This window comes from Podarcis liolepis, assembly GCF_965112155.1.
Source record: "Podarcis liolepis genome assembly, chromosome: 1".
Lineage (NCBI taxonomy): Eukaryota > Metazoa > Chordata > Lepidosauria > Squamata > Lacertidae > Podarcis > Podarcis liolepis.
Genome location: NC_139554.1, coordinates 825,894 through 851,265, shown reverse-complemented (window position 1 = coordinate 851,265; position 25,372 = coordinate 825,894). Strand labels below are relative to the sequence as shown.

The following is a 25,372-nucleotide window of genomic DNA, read 5'->3' as shown; positions in this document are numbered from 1 at the left end:
GCCCCAGCCTGCCATGCTCTTGTTGCATGGGAAATAAAACCCCTCGCGGATGTTTGTGGCATTGCCTCCACTCCTTCTTTAAACAAGTCTTGCCTTGATGATGTGTACTGATAATGGGAGTCTCTGTAGTTGGATCCTCCTAACAAGAAGTCTCATGTCCAAATCTGGGGAAGTGACAGTTGTCCTCTTCTTCTTCCTCTTCCTCCTCCTCTTCTTCTTCTTCTTCTTCTTCTCCTTTGGCGACCCCTTGTAGCCGAGTAAGATTGTCTTCCATAAACACGGTTTTAACAATGAATCCATAGGCGACTGTGGAGGCCAGTTCTGGATCCACACGTCCTTCCACAGTAGGGACATTGGTTTCCGGGTGGGAATTGATCACGGTGTGGATTTGCCAAGTGTGCCTTCCTCTTAGCATGTTTCTCCCTTGCGTTCTGAGTTCGAGCGTCTTCAAAGCCCATGACACCTTTGGTCAAGGCTGTTCTCCAACTGGAGCTCTCGCAGGCCAGTGTTTCCCAGTTGTTGGTGTTTATACTACATTTTTTTAGATTTGCCTTGAGACAGTCTTTAAACCTCTTTTGTAGACCACCAGCATTACGCTTTCCATTTTTAAGTATGGAATGGAGTTGCGTTCAGAGAAGGGCAACCAGGATGGTCCAGGGTCTGGAAACCAAGCCTCATGAGGAGCACTTGAAGGAGCTGGGCATGGGTAGCTTGGAGAAGAGGCGACTGAGAGGAGATAACCATCTTCAAATATTTGAAGGGCTGTCACATGGAAGACGGAGCAAGCTTGTTTTCTCTTGCTCTGGAGGAGAGGACCCAAACCAATGGATTCGAATTACTAAAGAGAGGATTCTGACAGAACATTAGGAGGAACTTTCTGACAGTGAGAGCTGTTCAGCTGTGGAACAAACTCTCTCAGAAGGTGATGGATGGTCCCTCCTTGGAGATTTTTAAGCAGAGGCTGAATTCTTCAGCTGTGATTCCTGTATCTCAGGGAGTTGGACTAGGTGACCCCTGGGGTCTCTTCCAACTCTACAGTCCTACCATTCCCAGGCACCCACCGGCCAGGGAGAGGCACCTGCCTGTCTTCTTCCCTCCCTGGGAGCCGCATCCTGAGGCACCCGGTGCTCGCAATTTGCTATTCGCCTGCCAAGTGGCACAATAACATTTCAGATTTATAAATGTTGCGAGAGGGAGATACCGTGCAACTGTTTTCGGGGCAAAGATGATTTATAGTTATAAATCACAGGTAGGAGACACATAATCATTTTTATGAAATGAACAGAGAATAAATCAGAGGCCCGAATGCAACTCGGAGACAAACTAGAAAAACGATAGTTCACATAATGGGGAAAAATGGGAACCTGGTGAGGCGAAGGGGAGACTCTGTCGGACAAGCCATCCATTATCTGCCAGCGCTGTTACCTGACAGCGGCAATGATGATAACTGGCATCTGCGTGTTGGAGAGGAGGAGGAGGAGGAGAGTCCCCCATACTTTCGCCCCGTGACTCCGACTTCTCAGTTTGAGGGGCCAAACCTATTAACAGGTGCTTCTGGTTCCCAGTTGGAGCTATTCTTCCTCAAAGAGCAGCAAGGACCAGGCAGCCATTGTCTTCAAAGGTGGGTGGGAATCTGGCACTCAGTGAAGGCTGCAGGGAAGACCACCAGGGTGGCTGAGCCACCAAGAGTTGGAGAATCATGAAGTGCCGAGGGAACTGGAGGGGGTGGCGGATCACAGGTAAGGACACAAGAAGAGCCTGCTGGATCAGGCCAGTGGCCCACTTAGCCTGACATCCTGTGTTTGTGCACTGATGACATGTCACTCCAAATCTGCTGAAAGCTCCCAGGAGCTCCATATCATCATCATCAGTGATTATTTATACCCCGCCCATCTGGATGAGTTTCCCCAGCAACTCGGGGCGGCTCCCAACAGAATATTAAAGGCACAATAAAACATCAAACATTAAAAAACTTCCCTAAACAGGGCTGCCTTCAGATGTCTTCTAAAAGTCGAATAGTTGTTTATTTCCTTGACATCTGGTGGGAGGGCGTTCCACAGGGCAGGTGCCACTACCAAGAAGGCCCTCACTTCTCACAGGGAGGGAATGGCCAGAAGGGACTCGGAGATGGACCTCAGTGTCCGAGCGGAACTATGGGAGTAGAGATGCTTTTTCAGGTCTACTGGGCCAAGGCCATTTAGGGCTTTCAAGGTCAGCACCAACACTTTGAATTGTGCTTGGAAATGTACTGGGAGCCAATGTAGGACTTTCAGGACAGGTGTAATATGGTCCAGGCGGCCGCTCCCAGGGGCTAAAGATCATGGCAGGTGAGATGGGAGCCTGTGGGTCACTGGAGGACAACTCCCACGGTGATGAGCAGTAGCTTCCCATGACTCCTTTTTGGAAATGACCCCGGAGGAAAGGAAAGAACCACAGATGTTCTGTGTCCCCAACCCTCATCTCCCTGAGTTGCCTTAGCAGGATTCTGTGCTCAGCAGTATCAAACTGCATTCTAGTGCAGATTCATCTGAATAAATACATTTTCATATGCAGTTTTGACAAACGCACACATTCTTTTGCAAGCAGTTCCCTTAATATTAAACCACCACCCCTTTATGCCATTTTTCATATAAACCTTAATTTTCATGCATCCTTCCCCCCAAAACATGCATTTTTTGTCAGTGTTGTTTGATCGGTGAAGCGCATTGCAGAATTCAGAAAAGTGCAAACTTCGAAGGAAGGCTGGCTTGCAGTTTGAATATTGTTTCGAAAAGTGCAAATTTGATAGATTTGGGTTTATATAGCTGCACTGACATGAATTTCTCCTCTCTGCTCCTGAGACCCACAAGGCCGTCACTGTTTCCATTTCGGCTGATGCTCCAATAAACCAAATAAATGGGCCGTGCTCTTTGTTCAGGTGATTTCCTCGAGTGTCACTTTGACACTTTGCTGCTGGGGGAGCAAGACGCCTCCTCAACTGGGGCTCCCCTTGTGCTCATTGCAGCTTTTTATCTGCCCCCCCCCCCCGCAGACCCTTCAAAGACAGTGACCTCTCTTGCTCTTGTCAGGAGAACAAAGATGCTGGTGGTTTTGCAAGTGCTGCCAGGAGGAGGCAATGGGCTGTTTCCAGAGCGCCAGCCGTATTTCGTGCTTCGCGGAGAACAGGGCAGCTTCTTAGCATGCAGGGAGCAGACAAGGCAGGAAGGGGAGGGAAAGGTCAGGACTGGGAAACAGGTGACAACACACTGGGAGAGGCAGCTAATGCTGCAAACGACAGAATCGGGATTCAAAATGACCTGAAGAGGAAGAAGAATTTGTTTATGTCTGCTATAACAGTGGTTAGGATTTGCTAGCCCAAAGATAGAAAAAGGATGAAATACCTACGAAAGAACAATAGCAAGAAAAACTGGTGGAGTATGCAGAAATGGTGAAGTTAACTGGAAGACTCAAAGAGAAGGACAATAGAGACTTTTAAAAAGACTGGGAACCTTTTATGTTATACAGTGGTACCTCGGCTTAAGAACTTAATTCATTCTGGAGGTCCGTTCTTAACCTGAAACTGTTCTTAACCTGAAGCACCACTTTAGCTAATGGGGCTTCCTGCTGCTGCTGCTGCTGCCGCCACGCCGCCGCCGCCGTGCAATTTCTGTTCTCATCCTGAAGCAAAGTTCTTAACCTGAAGCACTATTTCTGGGTTAGCGGAGTCTGTAACCTGAAGCATCTGTAACCTGAAGCGTGTGTAACCCAAGGTACCACTGTATCTACAGAAACAATGTAAGGAAATGAACTTCTTTCTTTTTATTTTTGTCGTGCTATTATTACTTTGTTAATGTCTGTATGTAATGTTTGTATGTAATTTTCAAGAATTCAATAAAAACTAAAAAAAAAAGGAAATGAACTCACTTGCAGGGTTGACTTACGATTAACAAAACAAAGAGTGAAAACAGAAAAATGAGGTTAAAATGTTAAGAACAAAATAAGATAATAAGCAGGAGAAATGAATGTGTAAGAAACCAGGAAGGAAAGTTGGGGGAAGTCATTTTGTGTTTATGTTTATTGTGATTATGTTTTTTTTAAAAAGTAAAATGCAATAAAAACCATTAAAAAAAATATGTCCTGGACCAATTGGACAACTGTGGCAAGAATCCTTTTAGCCCCCAAATGGAAACAACAAGAGATACCAACAAAAGAAGAGTGGCACAAGAAGATGATGGACTTTGCGGAAGCTGACCAGGAAAATCTGAAACCACTGGGATCAAGCTTTTCAAAAAGACTTGAGTAAATTTATACAGTCATACCTCATGTTACGTCCGCTTCATGTTACATTCTTTCAGGCTACGTCCTTCGGCGACCTAGAAGTACTGGAAAGGGTTACTTCCGGGTTTTGCCACTCGCGCATGTGCAGAAGTACAAAATGACGTCATGCACAAGCGGAGAATCGCAACCTGCACGTGCACAGACGCACCACTGCAGGTTGCGTTCTTTTCATGTTGTGAACGGGCCTCTGGAACGGATCCCATTTGCAACCAGAGGTACCATTGTACAATACTTGAAGGACCATTGTAAGCAATTAACAACACTAGCAGGGTTGTAAGAAGACTTGCAATGATAATTGTCATCACCCTTTTATATTTATTTAAAATTTGGGATATTCTGAATGAGCGAAACATAAAATGGAATATGCATAAATGCTATTACATACAAATGAATTTTGAAAACCGTGAGGCGGGAGAGAGTCAACAGGCTCATCTGAACAAAAGAAGTAAAGTAGATAACAAAGGTGTGTTTAAATGTTATAAAATGGAAAATTAATAAAAATATTATAAAAAAGGAACTTCCTCACCTGCCTCAAGCAGACCAAGGGCTGTCTTGCGTCGCTGCCTTTGTACACCCAGTAATCAAATTAGGAAGCTTCATGGCCAGCGCAGGGAAGAGAGAGGCGGGGCGCTGGCTCCCAGTCTCTGCAGATAAACTGAGCGGCGGGAGACTTCACTTCCACATTCAAAACACTAATCAATAAAGCTGTGGCAAACTCAATATGTCATTAGTCATGCTTAAAAAAAGCCAGAGCCAGAACGCTCTTCCCAAAACCCTTCCTTCTTTTTCATATCAGATAAAGGGCAGATCCACGCTCTATGCCAGGGATGCCCAACCGGTTGATTGCGGGGTGTCCCTGGTCGATCGTGGTAGATCGCAGGATCCTGATTGCCCCCCCCCAAAAAAAACCCCCCAAGCTGAACAACTTTGGCTGATCCTCCCCAAAAAGGCTCATCAACTTTGGTCAATCCAATGGGTAGATCATGGCCAGATTTTTTATACAGTGGTACCTTGGGTTACATACAATTCAGGTTACAGACGCTCCAGGTTACAGACTCCGCTAACCCAGAAATAGTACCTCGGGTTAAGAACTTTGCTTCAGGATGAGAACAGAAATTGCTCAGCAGCAGTGGGAGGCCCCATTAGCTAAAGTGGTGCTTCAGGTTAAGAACAGTTTCAGGTTAAGAATGGACCTCTGGAACGAATTAAGTGCTTAACCCGAGGTACCACTGTAGTAGGAGTAGAACGCAGTCTCTTGAAAGTTGGATGTGCCTGCTCTATACCAGGGGTCAGCAAGGCTTAATGGCATGGGCCGGATCACTCCTGCTGAGATCCTCCGTGAGCCGGACTGCGGCAGCGCGACACCGGAAATCACGTCTGCACATGTCCGTGGCGCCAGAAATCGCTTCTGCACATGCCCAGATGCCAAAAAATTGCTTTTGCACAGGCACGATTTTCGACGTTTGGGCATGCACAGAAGCGATTTCCGGAGCCGTGGAAGAGAGTCTCCGCCCTGTGCTGCGCCAGTTTAGCACAGTGTTCAGGGCGGCTCGTGGGCCAGTTAAACAGCCTCCATGGGCCACTGGGGCCTTAGGCTGCCGACCCCTGCTTCTATACTGCTGATTCTAATTCTGTGATTCTATTGCCTCAGAATCACAGAATTGTAGAACTGGAAGGGGACCCTATGGGTCATCTAGTCCAACCCCCTGCGATGCAGAAATCGCAACTGAAGCATCCCTGACAGATGACCACCTGCCCTCTGCTTAAAAACCTCCAGTGGAGCAGGCACCATTGCAAGTCCTGCATACGACTTATTCCATACGTGTAAGAAATAAACCATTTGGACTGCACTGAAAAGAAACCTGGGACTCTGAGCGTTTCACTAAAAGCGCCGCGAGGAATTCGCGACAGTTTCCGGGTCACCTTCAAAGGTAGCCCCACGTAGAGCACATTGCAGTAGTCCAAGCAGGAGATAACATTTGCTATGTTTTAATATATGCTGCAAGATGCCCAAAGTGTTGCAGAGCTGCCCAAAGTCCAGGAGCTGTTGCTCCCCTGCAGAATTGGCTCAGCAGAGCTCTCCGAGGTTGCTTGCATAGAAGAATTTAAACTCTCCTTAGAGTCTCCTTAACAAGCCAGATAAACAAGGTTTTTGTCTGAAATCAGCTTAAATGTCAATGGCCTCGTCAGAATGGCCAGGGGAGAAGAGCCTGCAGCCCTCGCTCCTTCTCCCGGGAGCTTCCAGTATCCAGAGTGAAGCAATTCAGGCTCATTAAGTGCCTCTTCATGGCAGGAACAGCCTGTTTTCCAAACTCTCCGTGGAAAAGACACTTTGCTGGAAACCAGGGGAGACACTTTATGTCTTTTGTTCTGCTGGCCAGCATTCGCTTTGTTCCAAGAGTCTGTATATGTGATGCCCAGCCAGCAACTACTTGTCACTCGAGATGCTCCCATTGGGGACTTTCTAGTTTAGACAAAAGGGCGTCGCGAGAGAAGCTTAGAAAATTATGCACAGCATGGAGAAAGCGGAGAGAGAAAAGTGTTCCCTCCTTTTCTCATAACACTGGAAATCTGGGACATCCAACCTAGCTGAATGTCGGAAGATTCAGGATGTCTGAAAGAAAGGACTTCCTCATTCAGCACATAGAATCAGAGAATTGTAGAATTGGCAGGAACCCCTCTCTGTCTCCTTTCATCCAGGCTAAACATACCCAACTCCCTCAACTCTTTCTCCTAAGGCTTGGCTTCCAGACCCTGGATCCTCTTGGTCACCCTTCTCTGCCCACCTTCCAGCTTGTCCACATCCTTCTTAAATTGTGGTGCCCAGAAGTGGACACAGTCTTCCAGGTGTGGTCTAACCAAGGCAGAATAGAGTGGGACTATGACTTCCCTGGGGACGCAGGTGGCGCTGTGGGTTAAACCACAGAGCCTAGGACTTGCCAATCAGAAGGTCGGCGGTTCGAATCCCCGTAATGGGGTGAGCTCCCATTGCTCGGTCCCTGCTCCTGCCCACCTAGCAGTTCAAAAGCAAGTCAAAGTGCAAGTAGATAAATAGGTACCGCTCCGGCGGGAAGGTAAACGGCGTTTCCCGTGCGCTGCTCTGGTTCGCCAGAAGCGGCTTAGTCATGCTGGCCACATGACCCGGAAGCTGTACACTGGCTCCCTCGGCCAGTAAAGCGAGATGAGCGCCGCAACCCCAGAGTCGGTCACGACTGGACCTAATGGTCAGGGGTCCCTTTACCTTTATGATTTCCCTTGATCTGGACACTAGACTTTTGTTGATGCAGCTAGAATACCATTCACTTTTTTTCATTTTTCTTTGCTTCTGGATCACACTTTTGACTCATGTTCAACTTGTGGTCCACCAAGACCCCTAGATCCTATCTTATATTTGTGCATCTGGTTCTTCCTGCGTACGTGTAGAACCTGACAGTTGTCCCTACTGAAATTAATTCTGAATAAACTGTGGAACTTCCTCCCACAGCAGGCAGTGATGGCTCCCCAGTCTAGATAGATTTAAAGGCGGCTTAGACTAATTCATGGAGGAGACGGCAGGAAGACTCTGTTGTTCCTCCGCAGCTGGAGGCAGCCATGCTTCTGAATGCCAGTTATAAGAAACCACAGGAGTGGAAGACGCTCTTATGCTCATCTCCTGCTTTCTAGTTTCCCAGAAGAGGCCTCTGATTGGTCATTGTGAGAACAGGATGGTGGACTAGATGGGCCCCTTTGGTCTGATCCAGCAGACATCTTAGGTTCTCACATAAGAAGGCAGATGGTTACAGACCCACTGCTCTGCATCCTCTCAGTTTAGCATCTCAGTCTGCAGCTTGACACGTTGTAAATGATTCAAACGGGAAAAGAGACTTGATTTGTCTGAAAGCATATCTGAGGCCATCAGTTCCTCCAGAATCCCCACCTTGACAATACTTTGATTCCAATTTACTTGGGGGTGAACAACCAGAAAATGAGGCTCTTTGAAAAATTCAGACCTACCTGGAGCCTCCGCGAAGTTTCACGCTGGTCAGGTGAGCAGCAATCGCTGCACCTCTAGGAATGTGGCAATCGGAATGCAACACATTGCAGATCACGGGCTACACAAATCCTGCCTGGAGCAGTTTCCAGCCCATGAAAGCAGATTCGATGCTCCCTAGAACATCCCTGTAATGGCAGGCTCCTTCCCTTGCCCTGGCGGTTAATGCCTTAAAGCAATACAAAATCATTTCTTCTTCCCTTTATGTTGATGGTACTCTCCCCCACCCTCCCTGCTTATTTTTAGCAGAGTACCAGGGAAATTGCAAAGCCCAGCCGTCAGTTTGGAGGGGGGCAGGAACAAAAAATTAATCTGAAATGTTTGCAAGCAAATTTGAGCCAGGAGACCGCCTCTCCTGCAGCGAGAATGCTGCAGCGAGACTCCTTACGGGGTCTTCGCTGCGAGATCACATTCACCCGGTGCTATACCAGCTGCACTGGCTCCCGGTGGAGTACAGGATCAGGTTTAAGGTGCTGGTCTTAACCTTTAAAGCCCTATACGGCCTAGGACCCTCGTACCTACGGGACCGCCTCTCCTGGGATGTCCCACAAATAAAACGGTCTGCAAATAAAAACATCCTGAAGATCCCAGGCCACAGAGAGGTTAGGCTGGCCTCAACCAGAGCCAGGGCTTTTTCAGCTGTGGCCCCGATCTGGTGTTACGCTCTGTCCCAAGAGACTAGGGCCCTGCGGGACTTGACATCTTTCTGCAGGGCCAGCAAGACAGAGCTGTTCCACCAGGCCTTTGGTCAGGGCATAGTCTGACTCCCTCCTTTGGCAATCTTCACAGAACTCTAGCCCAATAGTTGCTATTAATTTGATTTGAGGTGTTTGTGAGGCCACCTTTTTTTGGGGGGGGGGCCCAGAGTTCTGTCTCACGGTGTACATAGGAACAGGAGACATGGGTGGTGAGGGAGCTGCTGCTGTGTCCTGCAACACCTGGGCCAGGTTTGCCTTCCTGTTTGAGATTGCGCAAAGCTACATCGGCAGCAAGTGCAAACTGGTCCCTTCCTGGAAGATATAGCAACTTGAGGCCCCCTTATCCCCGTTTCAAGCTACTGGGCAAGATGAATCATAGAATAGAATCATAGAGTTGGAAGAGACCACAAGGGCCATCGAGTCCAACCCGCTGCCAAGCAGGAAACACCATCAGAGCACTCCTGACATATGGTTGTCAAGCCTCTGCTTAAAGACCTCCAAAGTAGGAGACCCCACCACACTCCTTGGCAGCAAATTCCACTGTCGAACAGCTCTTACTGTCAGGAAGTTCTTCCTAATGTTTAGGTGGAATCTTCTTTCTTGTAGTTTGGATCCATTGCTCCGTGTCCGCTTCTCTGGAGCAGCAGAAAACAACCTTTCTCCCTCCTCTATGTGACATCCTTTCATATATTTGAACATGGCTATCATATCACCCCTTAACCTCCTCTTCTCCAGGCTAAACATGCCGAGCTCCCTTAGCCGTTCCTCATAAGGCATCGTTTCCAGGCCTTTGACCATTTTGGTTGCCCTCCTCTGGACAATCTCTTGACAGAGTAGAGTGGGCTGTCCTAGAACAGCGATGCAGGTGGGTGCCCCTAGGGAGGGGGGAATCAAAGGGAAGGAAAATCACAGTCACCTTACTGTGGGTGTCTGCCATAGATTGCCAAGTCAGACTGAAACCTTGGATGATGCCTTCCTAGAGCAGATAAAATAATAATAATAATAATAACAATAATATTAATAATAATAATAATAATAATTTATTATTTGTACCCCGCCCATCTGGCTGGGTTTCCCCAGCCACTCTGGGCAGCTTCCACAGAAACCAAAAAACACTAAAATATCATACATTAAAAGCTTCCCTGAATAGATGTTTTCTGAATGTCAGGTAGTTGTCCATCACCTTGACATCCGATGGGAGGGCATTCCACAGGGCGGGCGCCACCACCGAAAAGGCCCTCTGCCTGGTTCCCTGTAGCTTCGCTTCTCGCAATGAGGGAACCGCCAGAAGGCCCTCGGCGCTGGACCTCAGTGTCCGGGCAGAACGATGGGGGTGGAGACGCTCCTTCAGGTATACTGGGCCGAAGCCGTTTAGGGCTTTAAAGGTCAACACCAACACTTTGAATTGTGCTCGGAAACGTACTGGGAGCCAATGTAGGTCTTTCAAGACCGGTGTTATGTGGTCTCGGCGGCCGCCCCCAGTCACCAGTCTAGCTGCCGCATTCTGGATTAGCTGTAGTTTCCGAGTCACCTTCAAAGGTAGCCCCACGTAGAGCGCATTGCAGTAGTCCAAGCGGGAGATAACTAGAGCATGCACCACTCTGGCCAGACAGTCAGCGGGCAGGTAGGGTCTCATCCTGCGTACCAGGTGGAGTTGGTAGACAGCTGCCCTGGATACAGAATTGACCTGTGCCTCCATGGACAGCTGTGAGTCCAAAATGACTCCCAGGCTGCGCACCTGATCCTTCAGGGGCACAGTTACCCCATTCAGGACCAGGGAGTCCTCCACACCAGCCCGCCCCCTGTCCCCCAAAAACAGTACTTCTGTCTTGTCAGGATTCAACTTCAATCCATTAGCCGCCATCCATCCTCCAACCGCCTCCAGGCACTCACACAGGACCTTCACCGCCTTCACTGGTTCTGATTTGAAAGAAAGGTAGAGCTGGGTATCATCTGCATATTGGTGGACACCCAGTCCAAACCCCCTGATGATCTCTCCCAGCGGCTTCATATAGATGTTAAAAAGCATGGGGGAGAGGACGGAACCCTGAGGCACCCCACAAGTGAGGGCCCAAGGGTCTGAACACTCATCCCCCACCACCACTTTCTGAACACGGCCCAGGAGAAAGGAGCGAAACCACTGTATAACAGTGCCCCCAGCTCCCAACCCCTCTAGACGGTCCAGAAGGATGTTATGGTCGATTGTATCAAAGGCCGCTGAGAGATCCAGCAGAACTAGGAAACAACTCTCACCTTTGTCCCTAGCTCGCCGGAGATCATCAACCAGTGCGACCAAGGCAGTTTCAGTCCCATGATGAGGCCTGAACCCTGATTGGAAGGGATCCAAATGGTCCGCATCCTCCAGGCGTGCCTGGAGTTGTTCAGCAACCACACGCTCAATCACCTTGCCCAAGAATGGAAGATTTGAGACTGGGCGATAGTTGGCCATACTGGCCGGGTCTAAAGATGGTTTTTTAAGAAGCGGTTTAATGACCGCCTCTTTCAGCGGATCTGGGAATGTTCCCTCACAGAGGGAAGCATTCACCACCCCGCAGAGCCCATCGCCCAGCCCTTCCCGGCTAGCTTTTATAAGCCAGGATGGGCAAGGATCAAGGAGACAGGTGGTTGGTTTCACTCGTCCAAGCAGCCTGTCCACATCCTCGGGGGTAACGGATTGAAATTGATTCCATACAACTTGACCAGACAGGGCTCTAGCACTCTCCCGCCCCAGCCCTGCTCCCACGGTGGTGTCTAGCTCCTTCCGAATATGAGTGATTTTATCTGCAAAAAACTTTGCAAAATCATTGCAGGAGATCTTGGGGTCTTTACAAGGCCCCGATGGTAAAGGTGGTTCCGTTAAATTGCGGACCACCTGAAAGAGTCTCCTGCTACTATTTTCTGCAGATGCAATAGAGGCGGTGAAGAAAGTCTTCTTCGCCGTCGCTATCGCCACTTGGTAGGCTCGACGTTGAGCTCTAACCTGTGTCCGGTCAGATTCGGAGTGAGTTTTCTGCCACCGACGCTCTAGCCGTCTCAGCGATTGTTTCATCGCCCTCAGCTCCGAAGAAAACCACGGGGCTGTCCGGGCTCCATGCAATCGGAGAGGGCGCTTCGGAGCCAAACAGTCGATAGCCCTGGTAAAGGTAAAGGTAAAGGTATCCCTGCTCGTACGGGCCAGTCTTGACATACTCTAGGGTTGTATGCTCATCTCACTCTATAGGCTGGGAGCCAGCGCTGTCCGCAGACACTTCCGGGTCACGTGGCCAGTGTGACAAGCTGCATCTGGTGAGCCAGTGCAGCACACAGAACACTGTTTCCCTTCCCACTAGTAAGCGGTCCCTATTTATCTACTTGCACCCGGAGGTGCTTTCGAACTGCTAGGTTGGCAGGCGCTGGGACCGAACGACGGGAGCGCACCCCGCTGCGGGGATTCGAACTGCCGACCATGCAATCGGCAAGTCCTAGGTGCTGAGGTTTTACCCACAGCGCCACCCGCATCCTAGAGCAGATACCAGACATTAAAAATGAGAGATATAGTAGTCATGGGAGACTTCAGTTTCCCCAATATCTGTTGGAAGTCAAATTCTGCCAAGAATGTAAGGTCCGACAAATCGCTCCATTGCCTTGCTGACAATTTCATTGCCCAGAAGGTGGAAGAAGTAACAAGAAGATCATCTATCTTGGACCTGTTCCTCACCAACAGGGAGGAGCTGATTGATGAAGCGGAAGTTCTCGAAACTTGAGAGGAAGTGTTCATGTCCTCCTGGGTTTCAGGAAACAGAGGAAAGGGAAAGGTGAGCGTAGTCAGACGTGTACTCTGGCCTTTAAGAAGGCCAACTTCCAAAAGCTGAGGGAGCTACTGGGTGAGATCCATGGCCAGAAATACTCAGAGAGAAAAGTCAAAGATGGATGGGAGTTTCTAAAAGGTGAAATATTGAAGGCCCCAATGCAGACAATTCCATCAAGAAAGAAAAGTGGGAAGCATCTAAGGAAACCGGTGTGGCTGCACAAGGAGCTTACAGATGAGCGGAGAGTTAAGAAAGGGATGTATAAGAAATGGAAGAACAGAGAAATCACAAAGGAGGAGCATACACAAGTAGCCAGCTGTTGCAAGGAGAAGTTCAGGCCTAATTCAGCAGGGTCTTCTTATTGTCTTATGCTCAGAGGCACAGAAAGTTTGGCGAGTCTTGATCTGCATTATACAGACCTGAGCGGAACTCAGTGGTTCTCCCTGCCAGTTCAGCTAGAAGAAATTGCTTGAGCTCCCCTACCAACTTCATATTAAGTCCAGCTTGAAGATGACAAGTGTGTTAACCTGAGCAAAGAGCCAGTATGTGTGTGTGTGTGTGTGTGTGTGTGTGTGTGTGTGTGTGTGTGTGTGGCAGCCCCCTCTCCACTCAGGACTAGCTCTGTGCAGCGCTAGGTGGGCTGCATCTCTTGTTTGTGGCTCTCTTTACACCTTTAGAGCAGGGATGTCCAACAGGTTGATCATGATCTACTGGTAGATCCCCAGAAGGTCTTGGTAGATCGTGGTCAATCGCTGGGTGCCTTTCCTTAGCATTTTAAAAATAGAATCTGGCCCCACCCCCTCGCCCAGCCCCTTAGCCAGTGTGGTGTAGTGGTTAAGAGTGGTGGACTCATAATCTGGTGAACCGGGATTGTTTCCCCACTCCTCCACATGCAGCTGCTGGGTGACCTTGGGCCAGTCACACTTCTTGAAGTCTCTCAGCCCCACTCACCTCACAGAGTGTTTGTTGTGGGGGAGGAAGGGAAAAGGAGATTGTTAGCTGCTTTGAGACTCCTTCGGGTACTGATAAAGCAGGATATCAAATCCAAATTCTTCTTCAGCAATCTGTTGGTGAGTGGCCGTTCCCCTTTCCCCTTTCCTCCTCCCTAGGAAAGCTCAACAACTTTGTCCTGAACTCCCCCAAAATAGGGGTAGATAGTGATCTACCAGTCTTTAATTCTTGGGCGGTGGCCACCCCTGCTTTAGAGGGTCTAAAAAAAGGACCAATGTGCATCTTTGCAAATCCAGCAGGGAGACTCAGCTCCCTCTCGGATAAGTAACAATTGAGCAATAGTGATTAGTTCCAGTTCAGAAGAGGAGCCACTGACCTGGTTTTCCACAAGGAGCCAAACCAAACATAATTAATTAAAGGAGAGAAAACAGGAGAGTCAGTGTTTTACGATGGCTGAAGTCTCCTGGGCAGCCGTCCACCTTGGCAGGATCCTGTGGTGGAGCTGGTGTTTCCGTTATTAGCAACCTCCTTATTCCAAAATGAATTGATCTCCATAAATGCGGGGAGCCTTGGGGAGAGGCAGAACTTGTGGAGCTGGACTTCTCCCTCCTTCCAGCGCCAAGGGACCAACACGCTGCAATTATCCCTCTTTCCCCCTTCTGGATATTTCCCCATCCAGTTGATTGCTGATTCTACAACTGTGGGAGAAAATTACTCGCATGGGACGCTTGCAAAAAATAAAAAAAAATAGTGCGAATGAGATTGCTGCTTAATTTGCAAAATTAAAGGTGCCTGGAATGAATACTGCTAGCAAGCAGGCTTTGTCTTCTGCTCCGGAAATGAGGCCACTCAGGAGGAGATGAGCAAGAAGTTGATGGAAGCCACCCCCAATTTGGCACGGAGGAAAGGAAGTCCTTCTTCATGAGGCACATAGTTAAAACATGTTTAAACTCCCTCCCCCAGGAGGCAGAGATGGCCAGTCAATGTCTTCAAGGACATTCATGGTGTCTCCCAACACTTTTGTGATTCCAAAGAGAAGGCTAAAAGGTCACAATCTCTAGGACTTCATTCTTCAAGAAGGTCTCCTCCAGGTATCTGCCCCAGACAACATGAGCAGCGCCGTATCATGGAGGTTGAGGTGGGGTTCCATTGCAAGGCTGTTTCTGCTTCCGAGACTTTCTCCTGACTTGCGCTGAGTTGACCTCATCAATGCATTAAAACCTCATTGCTTTATTGACAGGAGAGAAATTAAATCACCCGTTCCGTTCAGAGCCAATTCACCCACTTTGTTGCAACAAAACCAAATGTGGAAGAAATTATGCAAATTGTCCCATCTCGTCACAATGATTTAACAGGCAGCAAACCATAAAACAGCCCGATATATTATGTCACTTTGTAATATACTGAGCGGCTTCAATCTGATTTCTGAGAGTTGCGCTTATCCCATTAGAAGACTTTTAGAAAATCATGTGAACTGCATCACCCGCACCCCCTGCAACCGATACGCCACTGTGTTTCTTCAGCCATCCAAAACTATAATTTCTTTCAATGCAATTCAGTTTTCTTAGCATTTCTTCATAGAATATTATTCTCTTCGCTTTCCTATAAAGTGGAGCCTTGATCCAAATGAGAGATCACAATTGCCTACTCACTATGGTGAAGCTGATGGCGGAGCCCTTTGCCCTGGCCTTTGACAACTTGGACAGACGTTTGGAGGACCGAACCTGTCACTCCATGGTCAATTAAAGAGAGTTTAATTGTTTCTTAATGAGTTTTTTCTTTTGCCTTTTTAGCAGTTTCTAATGTATCTGCAAGCCACCTTGAAGAAGAAGAAGAAGAGTTTGGATTTGATATCCCACTTTATCGCTACCCTTAGGAGTCTCAAAGCGGCTAACATTCTCCTTTCCCTTCCTCCCCCACAACAAACACTCTGTGAGGTGAGTGGGGCTGGGAGACTTCGGAGAAGTGTGACTGGCCCAAGGTCACCCAGCAGCTGCAGGTGGAGGAGCAGGGAAGCGAACCCGGTTCCCCAGATTACAAGTCTACCGCTCTTAACCACTACACCACACTGGCTTGAGTGGGGTGAAATGTGAGATATAAATAAATATAACAACAGCAGCAGCAGCAGCAGCTACAAAACCACCACCACCACAACAATACCCACAAGGAGAACCCGATCATAAGAGCAACACTGTTCCTCTTGTGGTTTTCAGCAACTGGTATTCAGAAGCATAGGGACGTGGGTGGTGCTGTTGGTTAAACCACAGAGCCTAGGACTTGCCGATCAGAAGGTTGGCGGTTCAAATCCCTGCGACGGGGTGAGCTCCCGTTGCTCGGTCCCTGCTCCTGCCAATCTAGCAGTTCAAAAGCATGAAGTGCAAGTAGATAAATAGGTACCGCTCCGGCGGGAAGGTAAACGGTGTGCGCTGCTCTGGTTCGCCAGAAGTGGCTTAGTCCTGCTGGCCACATGACCCAGAAGCTGTATGCCGGCTCCCTCGGTCGATAAAGCGAGATGAGCACCGCAACCCCAGAGTCGTCCGCGACTGGACCTAATGGTCAGGGGTCCCTTTTACCTTTAACTTATTCAGAAGCATGGCTGCCACCTAACTGGAAGTGGAGCAGAGCCATTCTGGCTGCTAAGTCAACAATAGCCCTCTCCTCCTCCATGAATTTGTCTCATGCTCTTCTCAAGCCTTCCAATTTGGTGGCTGTCCCTCCCTCTTCCAGGAAGGAGTTCCACAGCTCAACTGTGTGCTGGGTGAAGAAGACCTTTCTTTTCTGGTCAGCTTAACTGGACGTCCAAGAGTTCTAGCAATATGAGAAGGGGAGGAAACCATTGCTGTTTCCATCCATGCAGAATTCTGTCTTGGAATGTGAAAATAAAACGGCCGTACGTTATTTTGTTGGTCCTCCAGAATACAAAGCAGAGCCGGCCGGCCCTTCCAGCCCATTCCCGGCTCGATTATCATCTAAGTGATAGAGGACGCCCATTCAGAGACGATAACATCACACTGATGGGTCCCAGGGCGCCGTCTGAAAAACGCATCGAGCAGCTCCATTGCACTGAGGATCATCTCCATTAGAAAGTGACAAGCTGGCATGTGTGCAAAATGGGTCACTCTAATTAAATATTGGGCAACGAGGCCAGCTTGGAACGGGGGGAGGGGGGAGGAGAAGCCTTAGATGTGAGAAACTGTAGCAATTATGTCCTCTCGTAAAATTAGCCAATGCAAAGGCACTTTTTTTTCCTATCAGGGCATAATGCTGACACGCTGAAAGGGAGCCTCCAGTAATTCTCTCTCTCCCCCCTCTCTCCCTCCCCCCCCCCACAAATGATTGTTATGTTTTCCTTTGGAGAGCTGCTAATTTTGCTGAAGCTAATTGAACTTCATAATTCGTCTCGTTGAATAAAAGCTCTGTTCTTTCTTGGCAAACTGTAAAGGAGAGGTTTTCTGTCTTCTTCTTTTCTTTAGTTTTGCATGCCACCCCAATCTCGGAGTGGTGTGCGATTCCAGGAGTCCCAGACACTCACCCAAGGTCTGTGTTTCCTTTTGGAAATGAGGCACCGTGGAGACTGTGGTCTCTTTAGAAACCTTCTGACAGTAAGAGCTCTTCAGCAGTGGAACAGTCACCATCAGGAGGTGGTGGACTCTCCTTCCCTGGAGGTTTTTAAGCAGAGGCTGGATGGCCATCTGTCATGGATGCTTTAGCTGAGATTCCAGCATTGCAGCGGGTTGGACTAGATGACCCTGGGGTCCCTTAAACTCAGGCTGGAAGCCAGGATGGCTCTGCACTGTCTCCAAGGTCAGAGGAAGCCAATGCTTCTGAATCCCAGTTGCTGGAGGAGAGAGGGCTCTGGTTTTCGGATCCTGCTTCCAGGTTTCCCATAATGGGCACCTGGTTGGTCAGCGTGCTAGATGGGCACTAGCCTGATACAGCAGACTCACATGTCCTTTGGATTCTGTTTTCTTGAATTCCCTTCTGTCATCCAATTTTATTTTTATTTTTTGCATTTTTGCAAAGACATTTCCCTCTTTTGCCTCATGCACAAAGGGGTTGTTTCTCCTCCTCTAAAAAGGTAAAGATAAAGGGATCCCTGACCATTAAGTCCAGTCACTGACGATTCTGAGGTCGCGATGCTCATCTCATTCTATAGGCCGAGGGAGCCGGCGTTTGTCAGCAGACAGTTTTTCCGGGTCATGTGGCCAGCAGAACTAAGCCGCTTCTGGTGAAACCAGAGCAGCGCACGGAAACACTGTCTACCTTCCCGCCAGAGCGGTACCTATTTATCTACTTGCACTGGCATGATTTTGAATTGCTAAGTTGCCAGGAGCTGGGACAGAGCAACAGGATCTCACCCCACCGCAGGGATTCGAACCGCCGACCTTCTGATCGGCAAGCCCTAGGCTCTGTGGTTTAGACCACAGCGCCACCCTCGTCCCTAGTTACCCTCAAAAGTGCTTGAGCAGGATTTCCCAAAAGCCATGATTCATTCATTGCAAGGGGTTGGATTAGATGACCTTTTGAGTCCCTTCCAGCTCTCCGAATCTACGATTCTAGCTATTTGGATCCTCAGCCAAGACAATTTCCTCTGCTGCTGCTGCTGCTGCTGCCTCCTCCGCCTCCTCCTTCCAGCAAGCAAAGCTGTCAGGAATAATGACCAATAAATAAACCACGAGATCCGAACCCAAAAGACAAACTTGAGTCTCGTCAGCCAAATTTGTCAGAGGATGCTGTTTGACACAGAATGGCTTCGTTTTTGGCCTGACAGATTAAAAAAAGCAGCAGCAGCCCCCCCCACCCCCAAATGCTGAAGAAGCAGATGGTTTGCAATGATGGGAGACACGCAAGACGCCCACAGCTCCACCGTCTTCGGAGCCACAAGGAGAGGCAGGGAAAGAATTGCAGCTGGGCCCCTTCCTGGGAGGTTTTTAGCGAAGGTGGCCATCTGCCAAGGATGCTTTAGTGGAGATTCCTGCGTTGGCAGGGTGGGGGTGGGGGTGGGCTGGATGCAGTGGCGTAGCGTGGGTTGTCAGCACCCGGGGCAAGGCAAGTAATTTGCGGCCCCTAACCCATGGATTTGCGCCCCCTAACCCCCAGCTGTTGTGCCCGGTGCAGCCGGCCCCCCTGCACCCCCCACGCTACGCCACTGGCTGGATGACGCTGAGGCTCCCTCCCAACTCTACAATTCTGTGGTTCTGTGATCCTGGCTGAGCATCATCAGGCACTGACCACAGGTTCTCATTGAGGCTGTAACCATTTCCCAATTTCTGGAAAGTCAGAAATCCAACAGGGAGTTGAGCCACAATGTTGTTTTTTGCTCTGGTTCCATTGTTCTCTTTTCTTTTTAATTTTTTTTATTGAATCTTTTCACATAACAAATTATTCCAACAAATCACCTTCATTATATTTCCCCCCATTTTGGATGGTGACTGCTTCACTTACTTGTGCCAGGCTTTTCCAGGATTGACCATGGAGAAGTTGAAAGCTGGCATCTTTGATGGTCCTCAGATCCGTCAGCTCATCAGAGATCCAGAGTTCGGAAACTCAATGAACGAAGTGGAACTGGAAGCATGGAAGGCATTTGTTCTGGTAGTGGAGAACTTTCTTGGCAACAATAAGGCCAGAAACTACGCAGAACTTGTCAGCAACACGCTGACTGCTTTCAGAAACCTGGGCTGCAACATGAGCGTCAAGATGCACTACCTATTTTCACATATGGACCGGTTTCCTGAGAACCTGGGTTCAATGAGTGTCGAGTAGGGGGAGAGATTCCATCAGGACATGAAAGAGATGGAGACCAGGTATCAGGGTCGCTGGGACGCAGTCATGATGGCTGACTACTGTTGGACTCTGAAGAGAGATCTCCCTGCCGCTGAGCATTCCTGGAGTTCCAAGAAACAGAAGTTCAAGCCCTGAAGTTTGAAAAATGGTGAAGCAACATGCAATTTACGTGTACTTTCCTTTATCAATGCCCACCATTCAGTTTACAGTAAACCTGACCTGATGGAGAGAAACGGATGCCATTTCCCTAAATCAGTTGTAGAAATCTAGTAAAAAATTGTTGCCCAGTGTAATTAATATAAGGCTGCAATAAATATGTGATTTTGGGGGGTGGGCTGAATCCTTTCAGGATCCATAACCATCTGGTCTGAAGTGCTGCTCTGATTTTTTTTAGTTTGAGTTCTTTAGTTATTTCATGACATTTATACACTCCTTGAATGTAAAACACCCTCAAAGCAATTTATAATAAAAGACAAAGCAACACAATATTGGCAGTTTTCTTGGGTCCTCAGCATGCAGAGCTGAGCTACCTGTCCCCTCGCCTTGCCGCTCCATGACCAGGTAGTGCCAAGACTGTCTCATCCCATCTTTCTGCTCCTCGAGAAACATCTGGTTTCGCTTCACCTTTTCCTTTCTCCTTGCTGAATTTGCAATTCAGCACCTTGGTGAGAAACTCAATCCTTTCCTTCGAAAGCACTTAAGGCTGTGTGCACTTAAAGCAGTCTTCTCATAACAGCCCCCTGAACAATTCAGACATTAGTGCCATTGATCACACCCCCCCCCCAACACTTTATGACTTCCCAGGTATAGGATATAAACTCCTTCCCCATCCCAAGGTCAGCTAACTATCATAGAATCACAGAATCCTAGAATTGTATAGTTGGAAAGGACCCCAAGGGTCATCTAGTCCAACCCCCTGCAATGCAGGAATCACAGCTAAAGCATCCATGACAGATGGCCATTCAACCTCTGCTTAGAAACCTCCAAGGAAGGAGAGTCCACAATCTCCTGAGGGAGACCATTCCACTGTCAAGCAGCTCTTACTGTTAGAAAGTTCTTCTTAATGTTTAGTGGGAATCTCCTTTCTTGTAACTTGAAGCTATGGGTTCGAGTCCTAACCTCCACAGAAGGATGGGGGGAAAGCTTGCTCCCTCTTCCATAGGACAGCCCTTGAGATATTTGAAGATGGCTCTCATATCTCCTCTCAGTCTCCTCTTTTTCAGGCTAAACATACCCAGCTCCTTCCACCGTTCCTCATCACGCTTGGTTTCCAGATCCTTGACCATCTTGGTTGCCCTCCTCTGCACACCTCCTAGCTTGTCCAACATGCTCTGCACAGACACGCCTGCCATAGTATGCTGACTACCTCCGACACAAGCTATAAGCCCCCAAACTCTCAATAGCATGCTGTCTGTGTGCTCTCCACAAAACGCTCATTTGGGGAGTTTCAGAAGATTGTGCCAAGTCTCCAGACCCAGGTGGGATCGTGAACCCATACTGTGATGGCCTGGGATTCCGAGTCTGAGAGCGATCCGGAGGAATCCCAGCCGGCACAGGAGTCCCCGCCTCCAGGGCCGGCTGAACTGGGGCAAGGCCTAGATGCTGAGGAAACTCAAGAGCAGGCACCAGGTGAAACCATTCTGGCCCCAGAGGTGCTGGATGACTCAGTGGCCACAGGTGAGCCTCCTCCAGGGCCCAGTAACCCTTCGGCCTCTCCTGATCTGCAGAGGCTTAGGGCAGAGAGGCGAAGGGAACTGGTTGCCCCCAGGAGGAGTGCTCGCCTTAAGGCCAGAGGAGGCGGGGCTCCTGGGGGTCGGGACCGCCCCTGACCTTAGAAGAGGATAAAAGCCCAGTCAGGCCGGCCCCAGGTTGCGGGAGCAACGTCGTTGTTGGCTACGGACCTTCCTGTGTTCTTGATCCCTGCTCGGCTTCCTGTTCCTGACTATCCAGTACTCCTGTTCCATGCTCGGCCTCCTGTTCCCGACCATCCGGCGTTCCTGTTACCTGCTCCGCCTTCTGTTCCAGCGTTCCTGTTCCCCGCCCGGCTCTCTGCATTGGACCTCGCCCCTCTTCGTGTGGACTCTGCTACACTCACGGTACCTTACCCCCGGGACCAGCACAGTTTGCTCCCGCCACACCCGCACTCCCCCTTCGTAGGGGTGCGTTCGGGAAGAGTCAGAGGCCATGGCCGACCAAGCGGCTACACCGTTGGCAATAGCCCAGGAGAACCAGGCTTTGAGGCACACCGTGCAGCAGCTCAGTAACGCGGTTACGGCACTGCAGCAGCGTTTGGACGCCCTACTGGCTCCTGGGGCCGACGCCCCGGCTTCTGGCAAGTACCCAGTGGCTTTGCCTGAGAAATTTGATGGGGCCCCGGCCAGCTTTCCCATGTTCCTTGCCCAGGCCAAGCTGTATATTCAGGGGCGCGCCCGGAATTTCCCTGACGACCGCACCAAGGTGCATTTTTTGATTAGTTTGTTAAAGGACCAGGCGGCCAAGTGGGCGTTGCCGCTGCTCAGGCAAGACTCCCCCTTGCTGACAGACTACGGGGGGTTTTGCAATCTGTTGGAGGCCGCGTTCGGCAACCCCCAGAAGGAGAGTCAAGCCAACCGGGCGATTCGGCGGTTGAGGCAGGGCAAGACCACGGTGGCCGCATACACCACAGAATTCCGGCTGCTGGCACAGGACTTGACCTGGAACGACTCGGCTCTCCGGGACCAGTATCTCGAGGGGCTTTCAGATGAGATACTGGACCAGCTGGCCACAATGGAACGCCCCACCACGCTAGACACTCTTATTCAATGGAGTCTACAGATTGACGATCGGCTAGAGGACCGGCGTCAGGCTCGGGACCGCCGGCACCTCCAGTTCTTGGCCCCAGTGTCTACCAGCAGCCCCACGGGCCCAGCTAAGTCATTGGAGGTACCTATGCAGCTTGGGGCAGTGCGGCCACGCCTCTCCCCCGCAGAGAAGTCGCGGCGTCGGGAGGGGAATCTATGTCTCTATTGTGGCGGAAGCGGACACTATGCAAGGTCCTGTCCTGAGAAACGCCAGCCGCAGGGAAACCACCAAACCCCAGTAGCTGATGGCCCTGGCTACCTGGGGTCCCAAACAGCACAGAATGGGGCTGCACCAATTGAATTACAACACCTTATGGTTCCGGTACATCTATACCCTCCAGGAGGGCCATGGATTCTTACCCATGCGCTGGTGGATTCGGGCGCAACCCGCTCTTATATGGACGCTGCTTTTGCTGCCCAGCATCGGGTGCCACTTCGGAACAAGCCAGAACCGGTGCAGGTGGAGGCAATCGACGGACGGCCCCTGTGTTCGGGTGCCGTCACTCAGGAGACCCAGCCCCTGGTCCTGTGCCTCCAGCAGCACCGTGAGATGCGAACTCTGGATATTGCCTCCATGCCCCGGTTCCCCCTGGTGCTTGGGATGGACTGGCTGGAGGCTCACAATGTGCGGATCGACTGGGTCAAACGGACTGTACACTTCCCAGACCCCAGTTCTCCTGCTGAGACTGAGATGCTAGCAGCTGCGCCCACTGAGGAGGTTGCTGCAACGCTCCCCGCTGAATACCGGGAATATCACGACGTGTTTGAGGAACGGGGGGCAGACCAGCTGCCGCCGCATCGGTCCTTTGACTGTGGCATAGACCTCCAGCCCGGAGCGCCTCTACCGGTGAGTCGCTTATACTCGTTAACAGAGCCAGAGCGCGAGGCTTTACAGGACTTCTTGCGCAAGAACCTGGAGCGTGGGTTCATTAGGCCTTCTACCTCGCCCACTGCTGCACCAGTGCTCTTTGTTAAAAAGAAATGTGGGGAGCTCCGCCTTTGCCATGATTACCGGGCCCTGAACAAAATTACCATCCCGGACCGGTACCCCTTGCCCCTTATTTTGGAGTTACTGGAGCGGGTGCAAGGGGCGCAGGTGTTCACCAAGCTAGATCTCCGGGGTGCCTACAATTTGATTCGGATCCGCGCCGGGGATGAGTGGAAGACCGCATTTGGGACCCGGTACGGACAGTTCGAATACCTGGTTATGCCCTTTGGTTTGTGCAACGCGCCTGCTGTGTTCCAACGGTACATCAACCACGTGTTCCAGGACTTACTAGACAAGTACGTGGTGGTGTACTTGGATGACATTCTGGTTTACTCCCGTGACCCGGCGTGCCACGAAGGCCATGTCCGGACCGTGCTGCAGCGCTTGCGCGAGCATCGTCTGTATGCAAAGCTCAGCAAGTGCGAGTTTCATCAGCGGTCAGTGGATTTCCTGGGTCACCGACTCTCACCAGGTGGGGTGCAGATGGATCCTGGGAAGGTGGCAGCGGTTCGAGAATGGGCGGCACCTCGGAACCGCAAGGACCTACAGCGTTTCCTGGGGTTCGCCAACTATTACCGGACTTTCATTGCGGACTATGCTCACCGCACCACCCCGTTGACCCGACTACTGCGCCCCAAGACGCCGTTTTCCTGGGACAAGGAGGCGGAGGAGGCGTTTCAAGGGTTGAAGGCCTGTTTCCAGAGAGCGCCAATCTTGCAACATCCGGATCCTTCTCGACCCTTTGTGGTAGAGACTGACGCCTCCAGTACGGCTCTCGGTGCCGTCTTGTCTCAGCAGCACGGACCGGAAGCGCCACTTTTACCCTGCGCCTTCTATTCCCGCCAGCTCCTCCCAGCGGAGCGTAACTATACCGTGTGGGAGCGGGAACTACTGGCCATCAAGGTGGCCTTTGAGGTTTGGCGCCATCATCTTGAAGGAGCACGACACCCGGTGGAGGTGAGAACCGACCACCGGAACCTGGAATACCTCCAGACCACCCGCAAGCTGAACCAAAGGCAGATCCGGTGGGCGTTGTTCTTTTCCCGGTTCCAGTTCCGGATCCGCTACATCCCTAGCTCCCAAAACCAGAAGGCGGATGCCCTGTCCCGGAAACCCGAAGACAACGTAGACACGGTTCAGCAAGCAGCACCCACCACGATCCTACCACCAGCTGCATTCCTGGCCACCCAGGAGGTTGAGCCACTGCAGGCTCGGGTGCGGGAACAGCAGCGGGTCGACGCTTGGGCCCAGGAACGACTCCGGGAACTGGCCGAAGGATCATGCCCTCAGTATCCAGGGCTGGTCTCGCATCAGGGTCTTCTGCTGCACCACGGGCGCCTGTACATCCCATCAGGGCCGCTGCGGGCTGAGATTCTCCGGATGACCCACGATGCGCCAGCGGCGGGGCACTTTGGGCGGTATCGGACCACCCATCTGGTAAGCCGTGAGTTTTGGTGGCCCCGTTTGAAGGCCGACGTGGCTCGCTACGTCGCTGGTTGTGACGTCTGCAGGCGGGCCAAGGGGCCTACCGGGCGACCCCCCGGTCTTCTTCAGCCGTTGCCGGTTCCACCACGTCCTTGGCACACAGTTTCTTTGGACTTTGTAGTGGAGTTACCCCCGTCTCGTGGCTGCACCTGCCTTCTAGTTTTCTCCGACCACTTCACGAAGATGGTGCACTGTGCCCCCTGCCCATCCGTACCCTCAGCTAAGGAAACCGCGCAGCTGTACCTTCAGCATGTCTTCCGCCTGCATGGCCTACCTGAGCGTGTAGTGTCCGACCGTGGCGTTCAGTTCACGTCCCGGTTTTGGCGTGCTTTGCACCAGGCCCTCGGGACAGAGGTCTGTCTCTCATCTGCTTACCACCCACAGACGGATGGCCAGACGGAACGGGCGAACGCGGTGCTGGAACAGTACCTCCGGTGTTACTGCGGCTACCAGCAGGACGACTGGGTCGACCACCTAGCATTGGCGGAGTT

At 50.5% G+C, this 25,372-nt stretch overlaps 1 protein-coding gene across 1 annotated transcript in view; it reads right to left on the bottom strand.

Moving 5' to 3' along the window:
- LOC310712607 (uncharacterized protein) overlaps positions 1-25,372 on the bottom strand; it is a 250,599-nt gene that overhangs the window by 108,187 nt on the left and 117,040 nt on the right. The window lies entirely within an intron of this gene.